Here is a 19,755-nt window from a genome sequence, read left to right on the forward strand (position 1 = left end):
TCTCGGCGGCATCATGTACCTGCACCGGCCAGATGTCTAGTAGCAGGAGTAAGGACAGTGGATGGGCGGAAGAGGCTGTATTAAGTACGATTGCCCATTCCTGTAATTAGCCGTGCTCCACAAGATGCTACCGTCTTCAACAACAGCAGCAGTTCCAGCAACACAGATTCATCTTCGGCTACGAGTTTCATCATATGCAGAGCGCTGAAGTAAGATTGATCATTGGTAGAAAGTATTAACGGCTAACCCACCAGCACAACTAAATATGACTTGATTGATAAAATTTATTTACGTAATAATCAGTTAAACTCAGAACGATTGTGTCCTCATTGTCCTCAGACATTGTTACCAAGCAAGATCCTTGTTCCTTTTTTTTTTCACTATATGCTAACCGAGACTCATAAGAAACAAACTGAATTGTTACAGCCAGTTTATTAATGAATAATTTAACTTTTAAGAAATTTTGCCTCAGTCTACTTTCAGTTAACTGTTGTACAACAGAGGTTTGAGTATATGAGTAAAGTAAAGCAATTTCATTTTTCAAGTTTGAGAATCAATCACTAAAAGAAAAATCCAAATCTAAAGAAATGCACGAACTAAGAGTGTGTAAGTTTTATTTATTTTACATATAGCTTGTAGCACATGGCTGTTTGGTTTGGTACATATTCTATCATTTATTTCTCTTCAAGTCAGTAAAAAAAGGCTCAGTTGTTATGACAATAATTGTAAATACAATTTGCAAAAATAAGTAACTGCAAAGTAAAGAGTGCTTGCTTTTTTTCTAAATTTCTTTAATATCATTACGTTGAGGTCACTGAAAGTCATTGTTCATGTAACCAAGTTCAATACTAACATACAGTTCAATTGCATATTTTCAAATCATTACTCGATTTTTTTTCAGTATTTAATGACAAACATAATGTAAGACTGACTTCTCAGTTTTCTTTATCATTACATACTCACTTAAAATTAGTGTTAAAAAAATGTGACAACCTTCAGTTGCCACATCAGTGTTTAACAATACAGGATAGGCTGATTAGTAAGGGTGAGGTTACAGGACGCATTTTGGTGACTAATACTGTCCTTCAACATGCTGTTGTTTAGGATCACCAGCAGCATTCGATGTTTTGGGAGCAGATCGCGTGTTCTCATCACACAAATCAATGAGTGGGACAAACAACAACAGCTCTTTGTCCTGCTGCCGCAAGTGGGCTATGTGCACTGCAGGATCCCATGTAGTCACTACAGGTTCAGACATGCTAGAGGTTGTTGCTGCTGCAGGTCCAGAGGTCAGTGCAGGTCTCGACAAGATGGCAGCCAAGGTTACTACAGATCCGGACATGGTAGGGATCGGCATGTTGGCAATTGACCCTGCGGGCTTGGATACGTCAAGGGCTACTGCTGAACAAAGATGAGGGCTAATTACATATGGACCAAGATGCGAAAACAACCAATAATAATAATAATAATAGTAATAATAATAATAATTCTAACCACAGACAAAGATGTGATAGGGGGTACTTACTTTTCCGTTGCTTCCTGTTCTGCAGGGCTGTGTTTGATTGCGACTGATGTTGATGCTTCATGGTTCTTCTTCTTCTGCTACTGCTGGCTGACTGAGCGAGACTGAGGTGCCACACCTGCTGAACCTGCCCTGTATCCTCTCCAATGACGTTACCAGATAACGCCATCCACTGGGTGAATTCTCATACGTGCCTGGATTAAGGGTTTCTTTGGACTCTGGACCTCATGGTGAACACACTGGATGAAGCTACTGCCCCCAATTGTTTAAATAAAGACTACCTGCAAAATAAAGACTTATGTCCATCCTATCTGGCACAGGCTGAGTCGTTTTCTCACCAATTCCTAGGAACAAGTGGCAGTCAGATGACTTAGATTAATGGAGGTGGCCCAAGTGTCCTATTTTCACACCATTTTCTTAGGTTAGTGGAGGTACCACAAGTGACCTTTTTTCAACAAATTTTTATACTTCCCACCATTTTTGGGAGTAGGGGTGGAGGTAGGGGAGAGGATAGGGGAGGAGGTTACGTTGGTGGAGGTAGCCCAGTTGACCTATTTTCTAGCCAAAATTTGAACTTCACACTATGATGTAATTGCGATATTGCCATATCTATCGCCGCCATTTTGGATCCGCCATCTCGAATAAATTTGGCAACAATGGAGAGAAGGGTGATGTGCAGGTTGTCCCACTACTCACCATACAGTGAGACCTTCGGACGTGGTGGTCCAGATTGCTGTACGCTCTGGTATCTCTAATACCCAGTAGCACATCCTCTTGCATTGATGAATGCCTGTATTCTTCATGGCATACTATCCACAAGTTCATCAAGGCATTGTTGGCCCAGATTGTCCCACTCCTCAATGGCAATTCGGCGTAGGTCCCTCAGAAAGTTGGTGGATCACATCATCCATAAACAGCCCTTTCCAATACATCCCAGACATGTTCGATAGGGTTCATGTCCGGAGAACATGGTGGAAACTCTAGTCGAGCGATGTCGTTAGCCTGAAGGAAGTCATTCACAAGATGTACACGATGGGGGCTCGAATTATCGTCCATGAAGACGAATGCCTCGCCAATATGCTGCCGATATGGCCTTCCGTGACCACCAGCGGTGTAGTCGGCCCCACATAATGCCACCCCAAAACAGCAGGGGACCTCCACTTTGCTGCACTCGCTGGACAGTGTGCCTAAGGCATTCAGCCTCTAATCATGTCTCCGATGATTGTCTGGTTGAAGGCATTTGCGACACTCAACGATGAAGAGAATGTGATGCCAATCCTGAGCGCTCCATTCAGCATGTTGTTGGGTCCATCTCTACCGCTCTGCATGGTGTCGTGGTTGCAAAGCTGGACCTCGCCTTGGACATCGGGAGTGAAGTTGCACATCAAGCAGCCAATTGCACACAGTTTAAGTCATAAAACGACGTCCTGTGGTTACACGAAAAACATTATTCAACATGTTAACGTTGCTGTCAGGGTTTCTCCGAGCCATAATCCATAGCTAGCGGTCATCCACTGCAGTAGCAGCCCTTGGGCGGCCAGAGTGAGGCATGTCATTGACGGTTCCTGCCTCTCTATATCTCCTCCAGGTTCGAACAACATCACTTTGGTTCACTCTGTGACGCCTGGACACTTCCCTTGTTGAGACATCTTTCTAGCACAAAATAACAATGCGGGTTCGATCGAACCGCGGTATTGACCGTCAAGGCATGGTTGAACTACAGACAACACTAGACGTGTACCTCCTCCTCGTGGAATGACTGGAACTGATCGGCTGTCAGACCCCTCCCGTCTAATAGGTGCCGCTCATGCATGGTTGTTTACATCTTCGGGTGGGTTTAGTGACATCTGTCAAAACAGTCAAAGGGGCTGTGTCTGTGATGCAATACCCACAGTCAATTTCTATCTTTAGGACTTCTGGGAACCGGGGTGATGCAAAACTTTTTTTGATGTATTTATATAGGACTTTTACAGTAATGCGCGTTGTATGCCAGGGTCTGCCGCGAAGGGGGGTGGGGGGGGGGGGGGGTGGAAAGGGGCAGGGATGATGCTACTTCTCATCATTCTATATAGTGCAGCTTTCTGTAACTTTAACGTATTTCCCGCTTACACACAAAAATTTAAGGTTATGAATCAATGGAAACTAGGTAGAAACATCAACAATGTAGGAAAAGACTGCTATTTGCCGCAAACAAGACAAGCCTTATGAAAGTGTCTTGTGATTGTGCATGTCTGTAACTTGAAGTGTCTTCTTTGTGGTAAATAGCAATCTCTCTTTTACTACGTTGTTGAAATTCGTGGATATTTATGTACTAGTATAATGAAGTTCTACCAGAGAAAGCATTCTGATCTTTCTTCTTTTTTTTCACTGTATCACACAAACATAACGTTTGGTTGACTACTGTCGTGATGATTTCGACTGCCAAACACCGGTTTAAAGAAACAGTTTACTTCATTGAAAAACTTTTTGTTGTATATATACTGCCTGACAAAAGAAGTGAAGCAGCTGGACAGTGGCAGACAAAAGACAGTCAGAGGTCGGGGCAGCAAAACTAAATGAGGTCCGCCAGTTTGATTAGAAACTGATGCACTTGTAGGGTAAGTTCACCAAAAACTGAGTAATATAGACGTAATGACTGACAAAAAAAATCAAGTATTCATAGAGTGATCAGATTTAAAAGGGTAAAAATCGCGACATTTACATTTATATGTAACTTCATTACTACGCTTACGTTTACCTCTTTTGTCAACTTCGTGATATTTTGGTTCAAATGGTTGACTATGTACCATTCGTGATATTTTGAAATCGATAGTAGATGTATGACGACGCAGCAGCTGAAACACACATAGCAAGATTTTATGTTCGTTTTGTGAGTTGAAAAGGAAAATGTAGCTACATTTTACGTAAGTAAAATTATTTTCTTCAGAAATAATAGACTGCGTAATCGCTTGGATATACTTTCTGCAATGTTCAGTCACTTGCTAGGTACTTAGGTACAATTTGTTAATCCCAAAAACTACGTAATAATACTAACCAGCCTTCAATTGCAGACTGATAGGGCAAGCGTGCATACATGCCACACAATATTCAATAAGCACTGCCAACACACGCCGCATCGCTCACTTTCATCACAAAATTGACGTCCATATAGCTGCAGTGCAGTTAGCGGAAATGATTTAAGTGATGTTCCTTTATATCTCCTTTGGTTTTGATTTTACTTGCCTCTAGGGCCATAATGTGGCAAGTTAGAGGCGGAGCAGGTAATATCGGCTTTTGTTTTCAACATGTCTCTTACTCTTTCTTACTAGTTAAACTAAATGCGGTAGACCTATACACTGTGAAAATACCGTATATATTTATATAACTTTCTACTTCTAAGAAACTTGTTTTTCACAAATACCTGTTTAAATGAGAAATATTATTGCACGCATTTTGTCTATCGATCAAAAACCGGAACAATTACGTGACCCGAATGAACTGGGATGTCTGGTCATCCTAAGTACTAACAATGAATGTACTCTACGCTCAAGTAATTGTAATACATGTATTTAAAAATGTAGATAAGAAACTTGGAACACAAAGCAGCAACTAGGACGAAAGCATCCGACACAGTGCAAAGAAGAAATTAAGAATAAAATAACACACTTATCTTTTATACATCTAGAAACAAAGATTGAAGAGTTACAATACCAGTTTGTTTTGTAACCTTGATAAGAGATAGTAGTTATTATTGATATTATAATAGTACATATTTTCGGGGATTTATTTTGCTGAAGTACTCAGTAACCACACTGAAAGCAATTTCTGTTCAAACTTTACTTTCACACGATAAAATAGACAGACTGATTAGTCGTTCTCGATTCACCGTAGAGCGAAGAAAAATTTTTATTTGTTTGACCTTTGAAAAATTTCTCTTGCATGATGTAACTGAGACTGCGTAGGGTGCTTATAACTCAGTTATACGAAATTAACCTTTGACTGTGAAAAAGATAACTCACAGAAATGTATTATTCGGCACTGAATGCAATATATCTTCAAGTTTTGTTTACAAATGCTCAATATCGTTACCTTTTGTAACACGACAAATATAATCAATTTCATGCCATATAGTATGAGGCAAGTCTTGAAGTATGGTGACGCGGTTTTTGCTCACCCCATATCCGAAAATCATGCCAATGTACTTTACCACATTTATGGAAGATGGCTTTGTCTCTGAAGATACTTTTATTAAGAAGATAATCTTCATTCTGCAGTATATCAAACTTTCCTACACAAAACTCAGCTCGTTTTCTTTGTCACTTTCTCTTAAAGCTTGCAACAGTTGCAACTTGTAGGGCGCCAATAACAGCTGTTTCCATAATATATACCACACTGTAAAACTAGACATATTCAATTCTAAGATGGTCGTTTCGTTTATTTAGCAGCACCACGAATGTAGGATTACGGTAACTTGTTCAGTTGCTGCATGAGAAAATGTTGGCCTACCCTGATCTGGCACCCCATATGGTACACAGCCGGTATCGGTGGTACGATTGTACCAATTAATAACAGTTAGTCTTTGGGGGAAGTGGCAACAAAACGACTATTCACGTTGGTGTGTAGAATATATGAGTCTGGCGACATACCATCTGACTTTCAGAAAAGCATCATCCACACAATTCCGAAGACGGCAAGAGCTGCTTACAAGAATAATATACAGAAGAATGGAAAAGAAAATTGAGAATGCGCTAGGTGAAGATCAGTTTGGCTTTAGGAAAAGTAAAGAGACGAGAGAGGCAATTCTGATGTTACGGCTAATAATGGAAGCAAGGCTAAAGAAAAATCAAGACTCTTTCATAGGATTTGTCGACCTGGAAAAAGCGTTCGACAATATAAAATGGTGCAAGCTGTTCGAGATTCTGAAAAAAGTAGGGGTAAGCTATAGGGAGAGACGGGTCATATACAATATGTACAATAACCAAGAGGGAATAATAAGAGTGGACGATCAAGAACGAAGTGCTCGTATTAAGAAGGGTGTAAGACAAGGCTGTAGCCTTTCGCCCCTACTCTTCAATCTGTACATCGAGGAAGCAATGATGGAAATAAAAGAAAGGTTCAGGAGTGGAATTAAAATACAAGGTGAAAGGATATCAATATACGATTCGCTGATGACATTGCTATCCTGAGTGAAAGTGAAGAAGAATTAAATGATCTGCTGAACGGAATGAACAATCTAATGAGTACACAGTATGGTTTGAGAGTAAATCAGAGAAAGACGAAGGTAATGAGAAGTAGTGGAATTGAGAACAGCGAGAAACTTAACATCAGGATTGATGGTCACGAAGTCAATGAAGTTAAGGAATTCTGCTACCTAGGCAGTAAAATAACCAATGACGGACGGAGCAAGGAGGACATCAAAAGCAGACTCGCCGTGACAAAGAAGGCATTTCTGGCCAAGAGAAGTCTACTAATATCAAATACCGGCCTTAATTTGAGGAAGAAATTTCTGAGGATGTACGTCTGGAGTACAGCATTGTATGGTAGTGAAACATGGACTGTGGGAAAACCGGAACAGAAGAGAATCGAAGCATTTGAGATGTGGAGCTATAGACGAATGTTGAAAATTAGGTGGACCGATAAGGCAAGGAATGAGGAGGTTCTATGCAGAATCTGAGAGGAAAGGAATATGTGGAAAACACTGATAAGGAGAAGGGACAGGATGATAGGACATCTGCTAAGACACGAGGGAATGACTTCCATGGTACTAGAGGGAGCTGTAGAGGGCAAAAACTGTAGAGGAAGACAGAGATTGGAATACGTTAAGCAAATAATTGAGGACGTAGGTTGCAAGTGCTACTCTGAGATGAAGAGGTTAGCACAGGAAAGGAATTCGTGGCGGGCCGCATCAAACCAGTCAGTAGACAGATGACGAAAAAAAAAGTCTTTGAAGTAGCACCTTGCGAAATTCAGTCCTTAATCGTCTCCGAACTGTAGTAGCAAGATTTTGATTCGTGAAGCTACGAACTACACTGTGCAAGCTCTCCACAATTTGGAAATTCTTGGTAAATTCCTGTGGGACCAAACTGCTATACCGTTTCAAAAGAGATGACGCTAGAGGGAACACATAAGAATGCATGAATTCCACAAAGCTATAAGGAATGTTTAGCACGGGGGCTCGACAAAGCTTTTGGATTGATTCGTGAATCTTTCGTTGTACTGTTCCATATACACCTGACAGTGACGCAGCTATTGAGTTGTCTCGACATTTAAACCCAACGTCACACTCTTCGAGAATTTTCCTTATCCATTTGAATTTCAACGTAATGTTCATCACTGCCACATTACCAGCTGAGTCTACGTCTGCGTGCTACTCTATAGTAGTAGTAAACTTCAAATTAATAGTCCCTGATACGCAGTATCGGAATAGAGAACTGTTAGGTTGGTTGACAGGTGCGTCTTGCAAATAACGTTGCCCGACAACGAGTTTAGAGTTCAATATCAGACATAGTTTATCCAATAAATGCAGTTATTAAATGACTAAAACAAACTAAACTCCGTTCGAGTAGGCCTCGAAAGGCCCAATGGTACCAACCGACCGCCTTGTCATGCTCAGCCGTTAGGCATCACTGGATATGGATATGGAAGAGGATCTGATCAGCACACCGCTCCCCGGGCTGTTGTCAGCTCTCATGATCGGAGCCGCTACTTCTCAGTCAAGTAGCTCTTCACAGGGGCTGAGTGCACCCCGCTAGCCAACAGTGCTCGGCAGACCCGGATGGTCATCCATCCTAGCCCGACTGCGTTTAACTTCAGAGATTTGGCACGAACCTGTGTGTCCACTGCGACAAGGCCGTTCGCAATTAAATGGACCCTCTGAAATTCTACTCGATATAGCTAAACAGATCAAAAATAACTCGAATACCTATAAATTTTTAATGCATCCAATAATAATAGAAAATTAATCAGAGATCATGAGCTGACTTTCCCAGACCAGTACTAACCTCGATAATCGGCAACATTATCCAAAATGTCACCAATATAAACGATTCTAGGTTCTCACGAACAGAGCCTAACTCGCTACGAGACGATTCTAACTGCAGACTGACACTATAGTCGATAAACAGAAGTCTGTCTGCCACTCGACGCAATTACCCTGGTCACTGAGTCAGACTCAGCTGTCTGAGTTAAAAAGTCCAACCTGGTTCAGATTTGCTCGAAGTCCAAACCAGCCCCAGACATGAGTATTTAATTGAGTCACCGACGAAATTGTTGACTGCTATCCGAAAAAACTGTTGAGTTTAAAAAACGGTGTTGCTACGTTACCGCCCAGGGTAGCACAGATCCAGCATCTGTCTCTGCTGAAATGCAGAGGTGGAGGGTCCCTTGGCCCTGGAATTTCCGAAAATTTGAGTCATTTAGAATCTGAACTACAACTATGATACAGAAATGCAATCTTAAAGCTAGACGTGTAACTAGAAGCACTCAATGACGTATTACAATAAAAATAGGTTAATCTTTATCAGAATGATTGCACATTTCAAATGAGGACATCAATGTTTAGCTTTCGTTCTGACTGCGCATCGAACAATTATGATGCACACATAAATGGCACATCAGTTTTGCAGAAATGATCCCCTCTTTCCATACAGCTATCTAAACTGGTGTGTCCTGAACTGACTTTAAATTACAGGTGTAACTATGAAAAATTCTAAGCATTTAGTTAAAATCAAAATTAAGTATAAAACTATTGTGATCCAAGTATCGTTTATGAAGTGTGTCGCCACTAGCCACCGCTAGCTGCCATACAGTTCGTCTAGTCTCTCGAGTAATTCATTATGCTGACTTTAATCACGCGTCTGGTTCAACCACCTCTCATTGGGTGATCGACCACGTGAATAACATTTACGTCGACCACTTGAGACGTCTAGATGTGCACTTTTATAAGACACGTTGATCTCTTTTGTAGATAAATTATTGTAATTGTTATTAACGAAATTGTGAAAATTCGTTACAGATACACTACTGGCCATTAAAAGTGCTACACCAAGAAGAAATGCAGATGACACACGGGTATTCATTGGACAGATATATTATGCTAGAACTGACATGTAATTACGTTTTCACGCAATTTGGGTTCATATATCCTGAGAAATCAGTACCCAGGACAACCACCTCAGGCCGTAATAATGGCCTTGATACGCCTGGGCATTGAGTCAAACACAGCTTGGATGGCGTTTACGGGTACAGCTGCCCATGCAGCTTCAACACGACACCACAGTTCATCAAGAGTAGTGACTGGCGTATTGTGACGAGTCAGTTGCTCGGCCACCATTGACCAGACGTTTTCTGTTGGTGAGAGATCTGGAGAATGTGTTGGCCGGGGCAGCAGTCGAACATTTTCTGTATCCAGAAAGGCCCGTACAGGACCTGTAACCTACGATCGTGCATTATCCTGCTGAAAGGTAGGGTTACGCAAGGATCGAATGAAGGTTAGAGCCACGGGTCGTAACACATCTGAAACGTAACGTCCACTTTTCAAAGTGCCGTCAATGCGAACAAGAGGTGTAGCAAGTTTAATGGCCAGTAGTGTAAAACCATCATGGTGGCTGAACACCTCTGGTATAACGACTTACCCTCACTTAGCAATTTTAATGGCCAGTAGTGTAATTCGAAACGCAAACAGCAATCTATATTATTAAATGGCTAAAACGGCCACCCCGTCACCTGGTTCCAGTTGCAAGTTGTCTATATTAAAAGCTTCCAGGGGCAAAAAACATTAGATATTGTGTAATTCATAAAATTATTGGCCGAGCTGAAAAATTTAAAACGCTGTCACCATCTACTAATTAAGAGGTATAATTTGGCAATTAGAGGTACACAATACGTCGAGTATTAAAGTTAGAAACTGTGTACACGTCTTGAGGCAGCGCAGCTCAAATTACTCATATTGTATTCATTCAGTATTTGAGAATGAGTATACGTAGCGAGTTTCAACAAACTTTACGCAAGATTTCAGACGTATTTGAAACTTTTCCTCGCTGATAACCCACTAAAGGATAATGAAATGAGAACAAAATCAGGTTACTGGTTGGGATCTAATATGGAGAGTTTTCATTAATAGACAATGATGAGAACTTCTAGACCTGACAGAGGTACAATTCATAAATTGAAATAAGTTCACACCGTTCTGGCTGAAGAGATGATTTTGCTTTTCTCAGTGGAATCTGAGTCACTGTATTTGTAATGAGACTAATGTTGTACTGGAACTTAGAATATTTAACGTTGGAATGGAAGTTATACAATCTCGTAAGACTCAGTAAGTAGCTGGAAAGTCTACGGCGTAAATGTGCCGTAACGTGTCACTTCAACGTCATACTACAATAATATCTCTCTGGAAGCGAGATAACTCTCCACGAAGTGGCTAAAAGTATTTTTCTGCAGAATCTCTGCCTTCTTTTCATGAAATGATCAGCTGAAACAAGTTAATTTTGTACTCGCTTTCACAGAAATCGAGATGTCATTTCCTCTTGCGCAAGGGAATGGGTAATGAAAGCCTTGCAAACGAACATCTAAGCGAAGAGCTGGCGGTGACGAATAATTACATTCAGAAACTTAATTCCGAAGAATGAAAGTTAGCAGCTTTGTGTCAGAGTCCGTTATAATGAATGTTCACACCATAACACACAGATTCTCTCCTCGTTCCTTTTTCGCGCCATATTATTCTCTCTGTTGCTCTTTAGTTCCATTCCGTTGCGACTACAATCGACGTTTTCTTACGTTTTAAGACGGATGAGAATAAGTACTTGAAAATTATTGTTCAGTTTCCTTAGTGAGATCTTTTTCTAAAATACTGGAAAAGGCAATGTAGTCAAGAGTAGTCTTGCATTTAATTAGACACTATTTACTTAACACACTACAGTTTGGATTCCAGATGTGTTGCTGTACTGACAATGCTATGTACACATTCATGGGCCAAATAATACAAACCTTAAATAATGAAATGTTGCCATTTGGCATATATTGTAATTTTTCCAGAGCATCTGACTGTGTAGATCATATTACTCTCGTATGAAAGTTTACGTTTTTTTGGAAGTGATAGCTTTACAAACAACAGGTTTCAGTTATACTCAGGAACCAGAATGCAGAATGTTGCACTGAACGATTCAAGCAAAACTGAAAGGAGATAAAATTTTAGTGACTGGGGAGAAATCACAAAGGAAGCCCCACGACATTTACTTTTGGGTTCACTCCTATTCCTTATATATGTGAATGACCTCCTACTTAACATTCATCGAAAAAAAACAGGTATTTTTTTCAGGTGATACTGGTGCTGTAATAACTACCATTAAAGGAAAAAATTGAAGAAATTTTTAACGACATTTTCCAGAGAACTGTCAGGTAGTTCTCTGAAAATGGGCTTTTCCTACATTTTGAGAAAACACACTGTATTTCATTCTATAGAACAAACAGAGTTACACTAACAGCTGATGCTGCACATAAACAGCAGTCGGTAAACAGTGTAGAATGTTCCAAATTTTTGATTGTACGAGCTGATGAAAACTTGAAACAAAGAAGTATATTAATGAGCTGCTCAAATAATTAGTTACACTCTTTGTATAACTGCTAATACTGGAAACAGACGAATCATTCTCAACATAGTTTGCACTGAATATTTTCACTGAATAGTGCCTTACAGAATAATTTCTGGGTAACTTATCGCTTAGAAAAATAGCACTCATTTCACAAAACTGAGCTGTAAGACCAGCACATAGAGTTCACCTACAGTCGTCATGGAGGGACCTCTTAAATGAGTAAAGCATTTTAAATGCAATGTCACAACAAATTCACAAATGAAATTCATCATATATAACACTACAAAATTTGAGAAGATTGACTGTGATACATAACTGAAACAATGTGGGTAGTAGAGAAAATTTTAATGAGTGCAGAAAAATTTACAGAGAGAGTCTCTCAAGGTTTAATTTTTGGTCTATTCGTATTTCTTACATAAATACAACACCAGAAGAAAATATGACTGTTATTATGCATTGTTAAAGCTGTTAGTTGTTCAGAAAGGAGTACAATGCACACAAGTGAAATTTTTTGGTCATTTGCCCAATACATACAGTGTCTTGACAAATAGCAAAGCAAGTTGTAAATCTGACTAAAATCCTTTCTCTTGGATGACTCCTTCCATTCCATGAACGAATTACTACCTAAAAAACTGATAGCCTATAAAAAACGAAGTCGTTTTAAGTATAGTTGTATGAGTAGGGCTAAAAAACTAATATTTATTAATGTTAATGGTAGTCATATACACACTTCCTGTAAACCGATTTGTTCACATCGTTCAAATGACCTGTGGAACATGTAACTAACAGCGAGAAATTTTTTCACAGACTGCTACCAGGCACAGATAAATTGACATGGCAGCATACCCACCACAGAATCCATAGAAATAATTATATAGAATTTATGAAAAAGCCAGACAATGTCCACAGGTGAAAAACTTGAACTAATAGAATTACTAGATCGTGTTCTGTACCATACCCATTTCACATTCATTGGAAAAATGTATAAACAGTGTTTAGGCCTAGAAATTTTTAGTCTGCTCAGTTCGATCGCTAATACAAACCAAACCCTGGACATGACTGTAAACAGAAGACCAACAAACAGGGACATAGCCATGGATAAGTCATTTACAGACCCCACCTCATGCAAACAAGTTGCATTCAAATCTTCCCTATGCAGAGCACAGAAACGCTTACTTAATGCTGAGATGTGTGAGACATCCAATACACTTAACGATGGCTTACATGAATATAAAACAGATACTCTCACAACTCATACAAAAGACCTTACATGGACACCACCCTCAACAACATACTAAATCCAAGTATATAACAATACTATATTTAGGAATTATTTCAGACAAAATATCCAAGTTCTTTAAGAGCACAGATATCAGGATCAATTTTGCCACTAACTACAACTTAAAGAAACGAACTGGTGCTCGACATCTCAAAATCAACTGAGAAACTGATCAATTTAGGAATGTGTAAGTGACATACGGTTATTGCATCAAATACTACGTTGCCAAGACATACCGTGTGTTTCAGACTTGATAGCAAAGTACATATATGACACAATATATAACTATCTTAAAGTATTGCTCTCTGTAGAGAAGAGTTGAAAAATGGACATGTAGTTGGAAATGGAAATAGTAAGCCATAGTCAACAGTATAAAAACGAGATGCTAAATGAAATTACAGATTTGAAGAATTCATATTTCTTCCCCAAATTCAGTTCAATAATGTCAAAATAAAAAATACATACCAATTAATAATATATATGAACCTGTTTCTCAATTGTAAAATGTTTGTAAATGTTTAGAATAGTTTTTTATAATGCCATTTTTACACCATCATTATTGAATCAAATTGTTACAGTCTCTCTTATAGTAACATATTTCTTCAACCAGCATGAGAGATGCATCAATAAGTTGAGCTTAAGACACTGCAAGATACCAGGAGCGATACATCGATAGTTAAATCGAAAGAAGTTTTGTTTTGACCACTCTCGTTTCTGCAGCACAGCAGAGTACATTGCGATGTAATGTTTTAACTGTCCTTTGGAAGTTTTGAGGCAGTTAGTGACAAGATCCACAGAGATATAGCAGTGGAATGTAACTGAAAACCCCTCAAGAAGGCAGCCATTTCATATGGAGAAAGTGAGGAAAAACGAAAAAATATTTACGTGCAAAGCATACCAACAAACGAAGTAAAAATTCCCTCATCTTAGGTTCTCTATCTCCTTATTCACAGGATGGCCACAGGGCATGCGAAAAATAACTTTGTATCTATGTGTACTATCGTAAAATGGTTTTTGTATTGCTGTTATAGCATGAGGGTGAGGTACATTCCTCCAAATGTATTACTTTATTAAAGAGAATGTGATGTATTGTAGAACAGAATTTCAGCTCAGCAATAATATTGTGGTGTCACCGCCAGACACCACACTTGCTAGGTGGTAGCCTTTAATTCGGCCGCGGTACGTTAGTATACGTCGGACCCGCGTGTCGGCACTGTCAGTGATAGCAGACCGAGCGCCACCACACGGCAGGTCTAGAGAGACGTACTAGCACTCGCCCCAGTTATACAGCCGACGTTCATAGCAGTGGTTCACTGACAAATGCGCTCTCATTTGCCGAGACGATAGTTAGCATAGCCTTCAGCTGCATTTGCTACGACCTAGCAAGGCGCCGTATTCAATTGATAATTAATATTATGAAGCATGTATCATCAAGAGAGATGTTCTACAAATGTGAATTAAAGTTAAGTATTACAGCAACTGCGTCCATTTTCTAAGTTCTCATTTCCTTTTAACTGTTCCAGACCTCACGCCAATCTGCGTGAGCTTAACGCGTGCCTTTCGGCTTCCTCTCGTTGTGACTTGGCTGTCGTGCTAAGTCACAACAAATATCGTCCTCAGTAAATCATAGTTTCCATTTCAGTATAGTTGCTCTGCCGAGAATGCCTTTTACATTGTAGATGGACTGCTGGATGAGGATGGGCTGTCAGGATGCGCCATATTAAAGCTCATCTGAGTTTCCCAAGTGATTTATTATTTCCAGCTACAGTGCCCCCGTTCCTCTCCAGCTGCATCACCGGGTCCTGCAATGCTGAGGACACTACTTTGCTGTCCGTGAAACAGCTTGGCGCAGAATAGCTACCTCAGCAACCCGTGCAGCACATTGCTGTGTGTCGGCCTTGTACAGCCGCAGAGTTGTGACAGCGTCAGTATGCACTGGCAGTCGACTCAGGGGTCTTCGCCCCTGCCACCTCGGCGCCGCCCACAGGGGAGCTGCAAGATGGCCTGTGGCGTGCTTCCCTGCCGTTGTGGCTAAGATCACAGCGACAACAAGCGCCCGTGATCTGGCGTCCAAACCTGTGGCAGTCACCTCGGGATGCTTGTGGTGTGCCAGCAAGATTGCCCACAGTAGCGAGCCATGGTGTGGCCCACCGCTGGCTGGCCTCAGAGGGTTAAACCAGCGATCCGCTGTGGACTGGAACACTGGTGCCCCATCTGCTGCTGCGTGTAGCCGGAAGTGTAACACGCCCTGCCGTCCAGGAGAGCTCTCAAACTTCAATCCATTGTTGGTGAACTGGCACCTATTTACACATGGCTGTGCGCCTCTGTTTTGCTAACCTGTTACTCCGAGTCATGTACTCATAACACTTGGGTTTGGCCAGTGGGCCCTTCCGCCTGTATCTTGCGCCATGCAAACCACTTCATTTACTCTTTTCAGTGGGACTACAGCCTTGTGGCCTCTACTCTACTTTTCAACAGCTGGCAGCGTAATTTACTGTCAACAGGCCCGTGCTTGGCTGTAAGTTGTGCACTCCGAAATATTGCACCAAAGCTAACCTTTTCACGTCTTAAATGGTGGTGCCGCTTCATTGTTCCCCCCTCCGAAAGACCCGGTCCTTGGGTCGACCTCTATCTACTCTTAAACTTGTCTGGGTTGGCATGTACTTATGACGTATTTACTACTACTATTAGAAAACGTAGATGTGGTCTAGTCCACTTAAGACACATGACGTGAGACAACATCATCACTGGATGGCCATTCCAGTTAATGCTCGATCAACCCCTTACCTACTCATCCACTGGAATTTGGACTACTGTCAGTTCCCCCTTGGAATTGGCTCTCCGCCTGACCAGAATGAAAACAACACACAACAAAGTTAAGGCTGTGATGGCACTTGGCACACAGGTGTTCAAAACGATCGTTACTTGTTGTTGCCTTTCCCAATTCTGAGCAACATGCTGCACAAACTGTTCGGCTGATATGCACCCCTCTTTCTGTGAAATGAACTGGTTTACGGATCTCAACAGACCTGTCTCCAGAGTTTGATTTAACAAGGTCAGATTCTGCCTTGGCAGAACTCTAAGTGGCTTCTGACCAGTACAGCTGTGGCTGTGTAACATTCAATTGCGTGACTCCTGAAATTGACGCTGGCAGATGGAAGGTTGGTCCTGTTGTGTTACATTTAGTTCCATTGATTAAAATTCTGCTCCCCTCGAGCTATATGTGTTTCGCTTCGACAAATACTCCCTGCTCAAAAAAACTTGCTACTACTATTAATTTTTCGTAGGTGGAGAAGGTCCAATGCATCCCGACCCATTGCAAGCTCAATTTTGGCTCCATGACGTCCCTTAAACAGTCTATTTCTTCCCTCCTGGCTAAAAATAACTGCACTGTGCATGTGTCCGGATTGGTGCTTATCACCCTGGCTGGACATACTGTTACCTTCCCTCTATGGCAGCTCCGTAATTCCTCCCTTGTCAACTTGGCGTACTGGCTGTTAACTGCCGAGATCAGCAATACCTCCTCAGTTTTTACTTCTACTAACCTACTCGACGCTTCCCTATTCAGTGACCTGATGACAGTGCTCACCATCACCCTTCCTCCCTCTTCAAAAAGACTGCTGTCCCAAGAAGGCTCACAATACTCGAAAACATATACAACATATGAAAATACAGTGCCTAATTAATCTACGCAAACCCAACGAAACAAAACAAGAGAACAAAAAACTACAAATATTCTATTACTTTCTAGATCACAAAGCATACGGCACATCATGCTGTGCTCTGTCTTCCCGGTTTTCTCTGCGCTGAACACCTCTCATCACCCTCCCTTTCTTCCTCTTCCTTTCCTGTGACATGCCTGGTGTCACATCCGGACAACCCTTCAATGGCTGAAACTGCCAAATGTGTACTATTGTTGTTCTAGTTAGCAGCTGAAGCTTAACTTTAACGAGAGATGTGGTTTCAACTACTTGTTATGGCTCTTGATATCTCGTGACGAACTTCTTCGTTTCCCCTTTTGGCGTATAGGGGCTGGATAGCATTACCCATTGCCCTACTCTATAGTAAACTTCCTTTCAGCTTCACTGCGTCTTCCTGCCTTTCCAGAGCCTTCATATTCGCCTTTTGTACCCATTTTCCAACATCCCGAATTGTTCTCGCGAATTGACGTACAGATTCACTGGTCCTTCATTTCTGTAGCTTCACTGATCAAACGGTGACGGCATTTTTCGCCCATACACAACCCCATACGGAGACAAACCGGTATTGGTATGGATTTTTGTATTGTATGGGCATACAATGTGCTTAAAATACTCGTCCCACTGACAGTGATGAGAATCCACATAAAAACTCGGCATCTTCCCGATTGTTCCGTGTACCCATTCTGTCCTTCCGTTCACTTGTGAGTGCAACGTGCTTGTGATTTGGCATAGCCACCATCTCCACATATTTCGAAAAATGATCTATTATTGTCAGAACGAATCTGTTCCCCGATGGCATTCGACTGAAACGCCCTAAGCCATCAATTCTCAACACAGAAAATGGACATGTCGTTTCTGGCAGTCGTTGTAGCTGTATCTGTTTCCAACTCAAATCTGCTCTCTGTGCACATGGTATACAATTCTCGACATACTGATTCACATCCACTTTCCTACCTCTCCACCAATATCTCTCCGTCATTCTCCTATTCATCGCTCTACACCCTCCATGCCCAGATAACACTTGATCATGTGCTTCCTTTAAAACCTCATCTCTCAGTTTCGCTGGCACTACTACCCTTGGCCCTAACTTCGTATCTCTGCACAGAAGACTGTCATACATATTAAACTGTGACTGTGTCCAGTACAATTTACAATAGTTGTTAGCGTCCTGCAATTATTGCCATACAGCTAGGTCATAACCTATGACTTCTGCTTTTGCCACCTTTCTACTCAGTGCATCCATGTTACCATGCTTCTTCCCAGGCTTGTGCACCACCCCATAGTTGAATTCACTAAGCCTCACAGCCCACCTAGCGAGTCTACTAGACTGATCCTTCAACCCCAAGAACCACTTCCAAGCAGCATGATCTGTCACTACCCGAAATCTTCTCCCATATAAATAACATTTAAAACATGTGATTCCATAGATTACGCTAAGCATCTGCCCCCCGTTGTTGAGTAATTCCTCTCTGCTGCATTCAACTGCCTAGAGTCATAGGCTACAGGATGTTCTTTCCCAGCAATTTCCTGCCTAAGAACACACCCTAATGCTTTATTCAATGCATAGCGTGCTGGAATAAATTCATTTTCAAAATATGGAATACAAGAACCAGACTTGATCTTAACACTTCTTTCAGTTTCTCAAATGCTTTCTGACACTCGTCTGTCCACTCATATTTCACACACTTCCGTAACAGTCGCGTCAATGGCTGTGCTAAATCTGCAAAACCCTTCACAAAATTTCGATAGAAATTGCAAAATTTGACGAATGATTGCACTTCCTTAAATGTTTTCGGCTCCTGAAAATCCCTTACAGCCTGTATCAACCTCGGATCTGTTCGTACTCCGTCCTTACTGATGTTATGACCTAAATATTTCACTTCTTCCAATTCAAAATGACAATTCTCCAGGCTCAACGTTAAACGAGCTGCTCTTAACCTCATAAAGACTTCCCTTAACCGCTGTCTATGTTACTCCATACTACTTGAAAACACTAGAATGTCATCCAAATAGACAAGACACTGCCGTTGTTTCAAACCCCTCAACACACTGTCCAGCAACCTCTGAAACGTTGCTGGAGCGTTTTTCAAACCGAATGGCATTCTGATGTACCGGTAATGGCCTTCTGGAGTAGAGAACGCAGTTTTTGTACGATCCTCTGGAGCCGCCTCATCGATGATAACCACTTGCTAAATCCATCGTAGAAAAGTACTATCACTGCCCTAAGTGATCCAAGGGCTCCGATATGTTTGGAATGGGGTATGCGTCCACTGCTGTCATATTATTGAGGTGTTGGTTGACACAACAGAACCTGTATTTCTCAGTTCAGTCCATAGATTTTTTAGGCACAACGACAATGCTCGCTCCCCAGCAAGTATAACTATGTTCTATAATACCGTCCGCAAGCTGTTGATCAAAAAAATCCTCCACTATCGGCTGCAAATACCTCGGTATTCTGTATGGTTTACGGTAAACAGGTGCTTCGTTCCCTGTTGGTATCCTATGTTGAACAAATGGAGTTGTTGGAAACAGACCTTGTGGAAAAAACAAATCCTTAAATTCCCACAACAATTCTTCCATATGCTCTTTTTCTCCTCCTTTCAAACGCTTAACTTTGTTATGCAGTGCAGTTGTATCGGCAGTTGGTGGTTGACCGCTACGTCTACCTCTCGAACACCAGTC

The sequence above is a fragment of the Schistocerca piceifrons genome, chromosome 1 (genome assembly GCF_021461385.2).
Source record: "Schistocerca piceifrons isolate TAMUIC-IGC-003096 chromosome 1, iqSchPice1.1, whole genome shotgun sequence".
Taxonomy (NCBI): Eukaryota; Metazoa; Arthropoda; class Insecta; order Orthoptera; family Acrididae; genus Schistocerca; species Schistocerca piceifrons.